This window comes from Mesoplodon bidens (genome assembly GCF_964165515.1).
Source record: "Mesoplodon bidens genome assembly, chromosome: 16".
Lineage (NCBI taxonomy): Eukaryota > Metazoa > Chordata > Mammalia > Artiodactyla > Ziphiidae > Mesoplodon > Mesoplodon bidens.
In genome coordinates, this window is record NC_138173.1 from 13,162,797 (window position 1) to 13,175,300 (window position 12,504).

The 12,504-nt window shown below is 40.4% G+C and overlaps 1 long non-coding RNA gene across 2 annotated transcripts in view; it reads left to right on the plus strand.

Moving 5' to 3' along the window:
- Positions 1-1,429: 1,429 nt before the first annotated feature.
- Positions 1,430-12,504, plus strand: part of LOC308630384 — a 43,814-nt gene continuing 32,739 nt past the window's right edge. For both annotated transcript variants that reach the window (XR_014017837.1, XR_014017838.1), the window contains exon 1: positions 1,430-1,515. This is a non-coding gene — a long non-coding RNA (uncharacterized lncRNA). The remainder of the gene's footprint in view (positions 1,516-12,504) is intronic.

The following is a 12,504-nucleotide window of genomic DNA, read 5'->3' on the forward strand; positions in this document are numbered from 1 at the left end:
GCTGTTACGGTATTGGTAATATCCCAGTTCTTAACTGGATCAGTGGGCTCTTGTGTATTTATTATGCTTAAGGACTTACGTACATTATCAAAACTTTGATAATCAAACATTTACTTTGTAAAATTTTTTAAAATACCAACACTTAGCAATGAAAATAGTATTCAAGCCACTTAGGCCTCAAAAAACGATGACTATAATACCAAATATAAACTACTACCAGCCATCACATTTGCCTTGTTGACAGTTAACCGTTGGATTGTTTTAGATCAAACAACTTGTATTTCAAATTGGGGGGAGGAAAAAAACAAACAAACGTATGACGATACCAAGTTCCATGGACGAGGTTCATTTATACCTTTGCTTTTGAAGAGGCAAAAGTTCTTCCAGTCTCCCAGCTCTTGACCGGTTTCTTCTGTATTGTATCCGGAAATACACATCTCTGTGACCCGAAGCATCTAAGGGTACAGCCGGCATTTACAGCCTCGGGGCCTCCTATACTGTACGGATTCTTCTCCAACTTCAATGCCACGTCTCCAGAGCATATTTACAAAGGAAGATCCGGGAACAAATGCCGACAACGCTCCACTGCGTCGAGACCAGAACTCATTGTTGGCAGGTAAACTGTGCTCTGTTAACAAATTTAAAAACCAGTCACAAAGTCAGGTCAAGGTTGTCTTGAGGCCTAAGATCCCTTCCCCCGCTACAGAACATTTCCTTAGTAAGGCTAAATGAGCGCCCATTTAAGGGACCCTGAAACCATCTAGGCCGCACACAAAGCTTTACTGGGGGTACAAAAGGGCCCCGGCCAAGCCACCCGCCGCGCCTTCCAGCCGCCTCAGAACCAAGTGAATCGCAGAAGGCCCTTACTTAGTTTGAGCTGAGAACAGTCGAAATCGGCGCTTACTAAGGAGAAGGGTCAGCTAAGACAGGTAATGGCTACTCACAAAATGCGACTGAGCAGAAGGCGTGGAGGAAGCTCGAGGCTGCGTCAACTGGGGAGGGGGAGAGGAAGGGGGCCTCCTGACATGACCTTGAGGCTGAGGCCGCGCCAACCGCTCCGCTGTGCCCGGCAGTGGACGGAGGGCACCGGGATGGAGGCCCCGGGCGCGGGACCCACAGAGCGGAGTGGCCCGAGGCGGACCCACGCGCTCTGGCTCAGAGCCGGGTTCCAGGCAGAAAAAAAGACGAGGATCTTACACCGCAGGGACTCCCCCCGACCCCCTCAAAGAGCCCGGCGACAGGCCCGCAGGCGCTGCCGCCCAGCCCGCAAGGCCGACGGCTCCCGAGGCGCCTTCCTTCTCCGGCGGCCCGGTCGAAAAGAAGGAACCGAGGCCGGGAGGGGCGCTCGGCGCTCCGGGCCTGGCCCCGCCCCTTCCGGCCCTGGCTCCGCCCCTGAAGCCGGCGCACACCGGCAGCGCCGCAAGTTTACGTGGCCGACAGAGGAGGCGCTTTGGAATTTCCATAGAGGCTTTCGAGGCTCCTGAGGACCTCGCTGTGAGCTCTCCCCTTGAGTATGTAAGTGATTAGTCTACCAGTTTGTCATGGATCCAAGCAAGCAGAAAATGCTCTAAAAAGAAAGGGTCTCCCGTTCCTAGTTATATTTGCTTGGTCTTATACTTCCTCTTGTAGTTCAGTACTTTAAAAAGTGGTGGTATTGGACACCCCAATTTAGAGTAAGGGTATCTGGAATCGACCCCTTAACACACACAGAAGAACTAGTTACCAGAAAAAAAAGGAGCTGTTACATTTCCTCTATATTATAACAATAGCTATTGTTACTCGTTTGATTGATAGTAATAGTAGAGCGTTAAGAAAAAGCATTCATAAAGCAGTCACTTGCCTTGTTTTTATGAACATGTTATAATTTGCTGTTGATTTTCGTGCTTTGTGTTTTATTACGCTTGTTTCTCGCAATCACTGTATCTTGAGTCCTGGCTGCATAGCATTAGGCTTAGTGCTAGAGGAGACAGGCTGATGATCTTGTTTCCAGAAAGAATACATATGAAAGCATATAATTAAACAGTTGAATCCGTAAAAGACACATCATGCCTCCTGTAAAAACTGGAAGTTGATGACATATTTTAAGTCATTTAAAAATCAAAATGGAGTAACTATGGTTTCAGGCATTCAAAATTGAGTTGGGTGGACAGTGTTGGGTGTGGTTTCAGACATGTTCCTGCATCACTGAGAACTTCAATTTTCTGCACTGTGTCCAACTCAGGACACCACCAGCTGTTTTCAAAACAGTATGTGCTAGCAGCTGCTAGCTGCAACCTTGTAGTCTCAAAGGTTACCCACTACCTATGGCAGCTATGTAATCATTTCAGCGCCCAAACAATCCATGTTTAACAAGCACCCTAACTTCTTGCCAGCTCCAATCCTAATTCTTGACAAACAATTTATGTAATCTTATGGTTTTCTGCCTTTATGAGCTTCCCCCATTTTGTAGTGTGACAGAACACAGTTCAAGTGCTCCCTGGAGCTGTATCTCCCGGGCTGCAGTCCTAACACACCCCAAATAAACACCTCTTTATTTCAACCAGGTCTCTGTTCTTGGAATTCTTGGTTAACAAAATCCAAGAAATTGATACAAAATCCAGGGCAGAATATATTTGCCTCAAAGAAACATGATGTGAAAATCTAAACCTAGCAAAACAAATTGTGATTATACTCACTTTATCAAAGAATTCCGCTTTATGTGATAGGCTGGGACCTGGGACCCTTTAACCCAGTGCTTGCACCTGAAAGAAACTATAAGGGACTAAAAATAACTGCATACATGTGCAGTTGGGGCAATTATGAGTAATAAGATACAAATTGGCCACAAACCAACTGCCACTTCTGAGGTACTGGGAGCAAAAAGCGTGATCCCTGCACAGGGCACCACCAAGGGGGTGGGCAGACCACCTAAGCCACGCCTCCTGGCCAACCCACAGACCCGCCCCGGTTGTTATCCAGTTTAAGCTCCCCAGCAGCTCCTCTCTGGGAGCGAACAAGGGCATCTGTACTTCTTTCGCTCCCTTGTGCTGCAGCACAAGCCCCAATAAAGCCTTGCCTGAAATTCTCATTTGGACCCTTATCAATATCTCTTGATTAAAGAGTCCAAGAGCCCGGGTTGATAACATTTATATAAAGTTTTTGTTGAATGCTTTACAGGGACTTAAAATTCTTTGTTTGAAAAAGACCGCCAATATCATTAGCACTGAACTTTCCTCTGAACCCCTTCGTAGGGCTGGAGTGTGACACTGTGTGCAGGGCCTAATTGTGAAGCATATGATGGGTCATGGTGTAAGTTTTAGCCTTAAAAAATTATTAAAAACACATGATTAGAGTTTTCATTTTAGAAAAATAATTATGGAAGTTTAGAAAGAACATATGTGATTAGGTGATCAAGTTGTGAGTGAACCAGACCTCAAAGAAAAGCAGATGGGCCTTACCATCATGCCAGCCAAGCAGGACATGGCCAATGTTTACTTAGTACACAAGGGATGGAGTGAAGATAGGATGTCATATCCAAGAAGGCCAAGAGTAGGGGGGAAAAATTCTTTGTTTGGGGCCCCAAGTGGGCACTGTTTCTTCTGTTAAGTAGTGGCCTGGGCCTCAGCCTGCCATCACAGACTCCTGGACGGATATTACTTCCACTACCTAATTTTCAACGTGGGCAGCCACCTTTACCAGGCTTTTGCTGGGTGAGCAGGTGTGGCAGCCACTATTACTGATTTGTCAATAATTTCTTGGAAATGACACAAAAGCATGCATCAAAAGACACTATCAAGAGAGTGTCAAAGACAATCCACAGAATGGAAAAAAATATTTGCAAAGCGTATATCTGAAAAGCGATTAATATCCAGAATATATGAAGAACTCCTACAACTCAACAACAACAACAAATTTAACCCAGCTCAAAAATGGACAAAGGACATGAATAGACATATCTCCAAAGAAGATATACAAATGGCCAATAAGCACATGAAACGGATGCTCCATGTAACTAACCATTAAGAAAATGTAGGGCTTCCCTGGTGGCATAGTGGTTGAGAGTCCACCTGCCGATGCAGGGGACACGGGTTCGTGCCCCGGTCCGGGAAGATCCCACATGCTGCAGAGTGGCTGGGCCCGTGAGCCATGGCCGCTGAGCCTGCGCGTCCGGAGCCTGTGCTCCGCAACGGGAGAGGCCACAGCAGTGAGAGGCCCATGTACCACAAAAAAAAAAAAAAAAAAAAAAAAAGAAAATGTAAATCAAAACTAATCTCAAAAAGTGAGATACCACTTCACCCCCATTAGGATGACTATTATTTGAAAAACAATAGCAAAATAACAAGTATTAGAAAGGATGTGGAAAAATTGGAACCCATGCACCATTGCTGGTGAGAATGTAAAGTGGTGCAACCACTGTGGAAAACAGTATGGTGGTTTCTCAAAAAGTTAAACATAAAATTACCCTGTGATCCAGCAATTCCACTTCAGGGTATAGACCTAAAAAATAGAAAGCAGACTCAAATACTTGTACAACAGTGTTCATAGCAGCGTTATTCACAATTGCCAAAAGGTAGAAACAACCCAAATGCCATCAATGGATGGCCACACTTGCCCCACCTATCTAAAGTGGGTCTACTATAAAACATCCCCCTTTTTGTTTCCTTCATAATCTGTAATGACACTGTAAAAAAAAACATATACTTTGGCTGCCCTCACTGGAATATACATTCTGTGAGAGGAAAGACCTAATCTGTTTTGCTTACCTTTTTATTCCTAGTACCTAATACTTAATAAATATCCCCTGAATCCCTTGAATGTATAAATAAATGAATATGTGCTGATTTGGAAATTTTTTCAAGATATATTAAATTTTAAAAGCTAGATGCAGAAGGTATTTAGTAAAATCCCATTTTTGGTTAAATAAAAAGAACATGCATTTACATGACTATACATAAAATATTTTTGAGAGGTAACAGAAGAAACTTTACAGTGCATGCCTCTAGGGAGTGAAACTTGGGGCTTGTGGGGAAAGTGATATTTTAATTTTTTATTGTATACCATTCTCTACTGTTTGGATTTTTACTATGTGTATGCAATTTTATAATTAAATTAAATCAAGTTGAAAAATTATTAAAGTAGTACATTTTCTTTTCTGACTGAAAAATATACCATTTCTAAGACTTGCCCCCTCAGCCATCATTCCCTGACTGGCATCATAACAAGTGTTTGGTTCTCCAGCAAGGAGCACATCCTTGGGGGTTGCTGGTCTCCAAGTTGCTGAAATGAGTTAACGCTGTCAGTTGCAAATACAACTAAAACCACTTCAAGGGAAAAGTGTCATGGTTTAAAGATGATATAGTGGTTTATCAAAAGTAACTTTTTTTTTTTTGGCCACGCCATGCCACATGCAGGATCTTAGTTCCCTGACCAGGGATTGAACCCGTGCCCCCTGCAGTGGAAGCGCAGAATCTTAACCACTGGACTGCCAGGGAAGTCCCTATCAAAAGAAACTTTTAAAAAACTAGCTATTTTTTGATAGTATAACTTGGATTATCTTAGAAAGTTTACATTTCTTAGATAGACATACATGTGGATTCAGGGCATATAGGATATTATTTCCTTATAAGCTGTCAGAATCTATAGTCTGCACTTACACATGTAAATCTCATTAGTAAATTAATACATTTGGCCTTCAGTCTTTTTCATATTAGTGAATGACTTGGAGAACCTCCTGGTTCCCCTAGATGTTTGCAGCAAAAAATGAGGTTGGAACTGGAAGGAAGTTGGCTATAATAACCATATGCTTGTGCTTTCCCTTGCTCAATGGTGAGCATGTCAAAATAGAGTTAAGCAAGAGAAATGTAAATGACCCTAGTCATAAATGCATGACTTTCATATATATGATCCTTCTACCTCAGGCAAGATTATTTTTAAACATAATATTGACATTAAGATAATCATAGCATTTATACCTCTCGTCAAGGTTAAAGTTCTAAATCTGTGAAAAATACATTAAGTTGTCAGAATATAGGGCACTGATCTGAATGAAAGTTGATTCTTAAACACTTGAAGTACATGAACTTTACCGAGATAATTTCGGTGAAAATTACCTAAATTACTTATGATTTCTGCCCGGATCTAAAATAATGAGTGGCTTTAATTGTCAATGTGAGACCCTAGGGTTTTCCTTTTCTGTTTAAAAATTTAACTTTTATTTTACAAGTAAGCCTTGCAAACAACTACTTAAATCCTATGACAAATTCTGAATGTAATGGAATGTTATTAAAATTATTCAAGCTGACCAAAGGGACCTGAGGGGAAGTCTGCTAGGGAACTTCAGTGAGTTTTCTTCTTTGATGAAAAGGCACATGTGGGAAGAAACAGCTCTTCTTCCCCTAGATATGATCATCATCGATCAACGGGGAAAGAATTCCTGGCATCGCTGCAGCCCTCTTGTTAAATGAGGGGAGCTTCTGTTGATGGCAAAGTGGGAAGGAAAGGAACCAAGCAACTTAAAGACATCGAATAGTCACCAAGTTAAGCAGCCAGGGAGCCACTCCAGCTCCTTGTTATGTGAAATAATACACTTTTATTACTGTTCAAAAAAATTATTTAAGAATGATTACATAGAGGGTTGAGAATGTGGAAGTAATTGAAAAATTCAAACTAAGGTTAAAGTATGATGTTATTTTACCTCAGTGATGATCTAATACAAATTATGTCCTGAAATTAACACCCCGTTAAACTTAAATACAGAGTAGATTCTGAATGTTTTTTCTACGACGTCTCCTTGTATTTATGCATGAATTTCTCTATGTCCGGTGGTATTTTGGTAAACAGGATCTCCAAAAAAACCAACAACAAACAAACAAAACCCCAAACCCCCTAAAACAAAACCCTGATTTGTAGCATTTGCAGATATCCACACTATTAATACATCTTGGCAATTTCAAGCTTCTAACCACTGGTTCACAAGACACCTGAATGCTTGAATAATTAACAGTTAGCTTTCCCAGCACACCATTGTCCCTAGAAGCTGAATTGCTGGGTTGAAGGATACAAGCATCTTCATACATAATATAGTCAATTGCTTTCCAAGTAATTGTTCTACTTCCTTGTCAAAACTTGCTCTTTTCAGAATTTAACATTTTTGTCAATATGATAAATATCAAATGATATTTACTGTTATTTTAATTTGCATTTGCTATAAGGTTGAAAAGATAACTTTATGAATGTTTTGCTTTTCTCTTAAATTTTTTTCACGTTTTTAATCATTTGGGTTTTCTCTTCTGTAAATCATAGCCTTCAGAGCTTTGCCCGATTTTTTATTGAAGTATCTGTAATTTAAAAAATTGATTTATGGGATTTCTTTCTATATTCTGGATACTAATCTTTTGTCAGTTAACAGCTACATGCATTGCAAATAACTTTTCTCAGTCTGTTTTATTTTTTAGTTATAGTTATGGTGTTTTATGTTGTTTGGAACTCTGTACTCTTCTCTCTGCTTAGGAATAGCTCCTTGGTACCCAATACCTCTGCATTTCTATGCAAGCTTTCTGGCTACCCTTAAATCCAGATCCTTTAATGTACCTTTCAAGGTCCTCCTTGATTTGAAAATTGGGAATAATATAACTTATTCCTAGGATTGTTGTGAGGATTAAATGAGATAATATATGTGAAGTATCCATCCCTCTTCCCCAGGCACTTTCTTTCAAAGCAGCATGTTCTTCTCACCTGGTTTTTCCTATGCTCTTCTTGTCCCTCTTTGCCTTCTCAGGAAGCCTTCCTTGATTTCTTAAGACTGTGTTGGGTACCCTTATTGCCGTCCCGTAGCCATTGCCAGCCTTCTTCCCTGATAATGGAACCCTGATTTTGTTTGTGTTACGTGCCCAGTCCTTGGGCTCAGCCTATTGTTTCAGTCTGTTTGCCTGCTTCCCCTGCCTCCTGTGGTAGATGCTGACAACTGGCTCACTCAGTACTTATTCCAGCCTCCTTTTATCTGCGTTTCTGTACGTCAGAGGATGAAAAGCTAAGTATTATATAGTATTCCAAAACTCTTTTGCAGCTTGGATTATGGATGTGAATTAGGTCCTGCCAATCAAATGCATCTGTGCAAAACCTGAATTCTAACTTGAGTTATGAGAGGAGAAAAGCAGGCTGCGAGGCATCCGTTGTGCTGGCATTTATGCAGCAAAGGCTGCATGTTTCTGGAGTCAGTCACTGCAGGGACAGCTTCCACTGGGCTGGCAGAGTCCAGGTCATGGCAGAAAATTAACTGCTTTGGCAGCCCAGTTGCATGGAATGACTTAGGAAATTGTTCCTGTAAATCCAGCCCGAGTTTGTTTCATCCCAATGATTCTGTAAGTCACTAATACCTTGTAAGACACTCCTTTCCTTTTAAACTAGCTAGAGCAGATACCACCACCAAACCCAGACTGATATTCCTTCCTTATAACTGAGGGTGACCTTGTGACCCACTTCTGGCAAAGGAGAAGTAAGTAGCAGCCTTAGCCCCTGATATCTTTACGACGCCATCTTACCAGCCCTGGACTGCCTACTTGTGGATTTTTTTTACATAAGAGAATAAAGTCCTAATTTATTCAAGTCAGTATGGTTCGGTCTTTCTTGTTAGCAGCTGAATGCAATTCCTAACTGATATAGTAAGCAATGAACAATGCCTGCCATAGTATTAAGAAAATATTTGTGGACCAACTGATGATTGATGAACAAAAGCACTGAAGCATGAAGTAGCTCTGTGTGTGTGTGTGTGTGTGTGTGTGTGTGTGTGTGTGTGTTTACTACAACTTAAAGTATAAAATAGGCAGTGGTGGAGAACAGTGGGCAGTGATATAGGTAGGGGTTTCATAAGCCAAGTTAAGGGTTTAAACCTGCTCTTACATGATGGGGAACCATTGAATGGTTTTGCACAAGTAAATACATTACATCCTCAGGTTTGCATTTTTGATAGGTTACTTGGGTGCAGCCAATACAGAAGGCAGGGAAAACTTCTAAGTTTACAGAGTGTGGGTGAAAGGTGATGAATACCTGCAATAATTATTCTCACAGACTTTTGTAAATGTACGTATATTATTAGTGAAATTCTTCAATGTGGAATTGCTAAGTCAGAAGGTGTACGCATAAAATATTGAGAGATACTGCAAACTTGTATTTAAAAAGCTTGTATACTCCAACAGTGCTATAATCCTCATTTCCCCACCCTCATCAAAAACGGGTATTTTACCTTTGTGTCATTCTTTTATTTCACATTTCTCCATTTAATATTAAAGGGAAAAAAAGGCAGGAGGATTAAAAATTACAAAGATTAAGTTTCATTAAAAACATACATGCTGAAGCATTATGGTTAACTCTAGTATGCCAGAAAAATAAGTCATCATCACTTACCCATTTCCTCCCCGGTTTTATTGAGATATAATTGGCATATAACACTGTATAAGTTTAAGGGGTGCAACATAATGATTTGATGTATATCAAGATGATTCCTACAAGTTTAGTTAACATCCATCACCTCACATAGTTATATATTGTTTCTTGCGATGAGAACTTTTAAGATCTACTCTCTTAGCAACTTTCAAAAACACAATACAGTCTTGTTAACTATATTTACCATGCTCTCTATTACATCCCCAGGACTTATTTATAACTGGACAGTTTGTATCATTCTGCTAGGTGAAATATGTTATTTCATTGCTTTTTTTTTTTTTTTTTTTTTTTTTTCAGTACGCGGGCCTCTCACTGTTGTGGCCTCTCCCATTGCGGAGCACAGGCTCCGGACACGCAGGCTCAGTGGCCATGGCTCACGGGCCCAGCTGCTCTGCGGCATGTGGGATCTTCCCGGACCGGGGCACGAACCCGTGTCCCCTGCATCGGCAGGTGTACTCTCAACCACTGCGCCACCAGGGAAGCCCCTATTTCATTGCTTTTTAAATTTATATATCTTATCATGGGTGAGTTGTGTGTCTTTTCATAAAGATATTAGCTGTTTCATTTCTTTTTTTTTTTTTTTTTTTTGTGGTACGCGGGCCTCTCACTGTTGTGGCCTCTCCCGTTGCGGAGCACAGGCTCCGGACGTGCAGGCTCAGTGGCCATGGCTCACGGGCCTAGCCGCTCCGCGGCATGTGGGATCTTCCCAGACAGGGACACGAACCCGTGTCCCCTGCATCGGCAGGCGGACTCTCAACCACTGCGCCACCAGGGAAGCCCTGATTTCTTTTTATGAACCGCTTACTCATATCATTTGTGGAATTTTCTACTGAGTTGCTGGTCTTTTTAAATTCTGAGAGCTGCTTTTATATAAAGGAAATTACTACTGTGACTGTCATCTGTTGTGACGTTTTTCTCTAGGTTTTTAAATTTTGTTTGTTTGTTTTTGTCTTTTCACCTTGTTTATGGTTTTTTCTTTTGTTTTATGAATTTATTTTATTATAGTCAAAATTACCCAGCTTTTCCTTTATGGCTTCTTGTGTTTTTGTGTCACATTTCACCTTGCCATCTTTAACCTTCTTCTAACATCTACCCAGCCAGAGAAGACAAACCTGTCTTGCTTTGAGCTGCTGACATGTATTTTCTTAGCTATCATTTCACATCAACTTTGTGAGCCTAGGGGAAGAAAGAGATAAGGCGAGGGAAGTTTATTGAGGGCAAACACTAAGCCTAGTGCTTATCACAGTGAGCGACTGGTCTTGGCCTGAAGTCAGGTCTCTTTTCCAAGGCAGCCTCTCCTGTATGTCCCAGAACATCACACTTGTAGCCTGATGGGACACGGGTGGAACAGGCCTCCTCTTTCTGAAAGGAGGATATGGAAGTAGCTTCCTGCTTCCCACCTTTCTTCCCTCCCTTGACTCTCCTGTCTCTGCCATTGCACCCCACTTTTTTTCACTTGTTTATTGCCCACATTTCAAGAGGACTCTGGTCTAGGGGCTTACAGTCAGCAAGAGGTGCAGATGTGCTACACACAGAGTAGAGACAGTCTTGCATGGGCCTTTAAAAATTATATAACTTAATTTTAAAAATTTGACCCACATGATATACCAATCTATGTAAAGGATTAAGATGCCTTATAATAGCACACATTTAAAGTTTTTTAATTGAGTGATTTCAGAACTTATTTGAAAATAAGGTTTAAAATCAGTTCTTATTTAGACCTCACATTGTTTTAAATGGCCCCCAGTTTTCAATGGCCATAAAAACAGAGACAAGTGATTTAAGTCCATCCCCAGACCTCCCCATGGACATAGTTCTTGGTCCTGAGAGGGCAGGAATGCGTGTTTCTTCAGTAACATTCATGTGCACAGGAAATGACTATTGACATAATCTTTAAGCCTAATAGTTAAGATTATTCTTCAGTTTATAATTTAAAAGCTTCTGACAGCTAAATGCTATGGTATAATTTATAATGAAAGAGTTTGAGTGATTGAGGTATATTTCACTGAGCTGGTTTCTCTTATGAGTTGAAACTAAGACTTGTGTAAACATAGGAAGGGAAGCCTTTCCCGGGTTTATGTAGTCGGGCAAGAATATTTAATGTCCCTCATTCCCAACTGTGCTGCAGTACCATCTGTGCTGTACTCAAAGTTTATAGGAAGCAAATCTATAGGATTTAAGGGGCATTTATTTTTTTCAGTAAAACAGTCATGTATAAGACCACGAACTACCAGTACGTAACAAAATAAAAGTACATATTAATTTTCTTTGAGATATACAATTTTATACTATTCCCCTAGTGCTCCTTTCAAACATTTGGAATCTTAGCTTTTGTATATTTTTGGTTACAATAACAAGAAAAACAAAACTAAAAAATCAAAAGTGTGTACCATGGAGAAAGACAGCAATAGTACACTACTAGTGGTAAGTCATCTGGGAAACTGTAGATATCACACCATGCATCAGTGATTTAAAAAAAAAAGAGTTTGTCATCAGATTAAGACAGAACTGCCAGTTCTGGAAGAGTTGAAGTTCATAGGTTTTCAAATAAATTACATGATTGATATAATTTGCAATAAGCTGTACAGAGTTGGGAAAGAGCATTTAGATTAAACCCCTCTCTCAAAATAAGGTATCTAATACATGAATTTAGATCAGAAGCAATCTGTTTGACTTATCATTTCTTCTCCCTGCCAGCTAAGAATACAATTTTATATAAAGCCAGGAAGCAATTTGTCTTAAAAGATGCCAAATACAATTCATGTGTTGATTTCTAAGGGAATTATGTTGGCCACGGTGGAGATGTTTTGTCTGTATTGGATTATTTCCTCAGAATGGCACTATTGACACACCGAGGACTAAAGAAGAAGATTAAATACTGCTGGAAAATATATATAGAATTAACTCTATACCTCTCCCCATCCCCCCTAAACGAACAAACAAACCAAACCAAAAAAGAGATCTTACTAGAGCTTGAATAATTTCTCTTTGATAATAACTGGTTAGTTGCTTTTGTGAATATAAAATGAGGTCTTTTGAAAGAAGGATAAATTACTAAATAATTTAGCCTAAAAAGCAATTTCA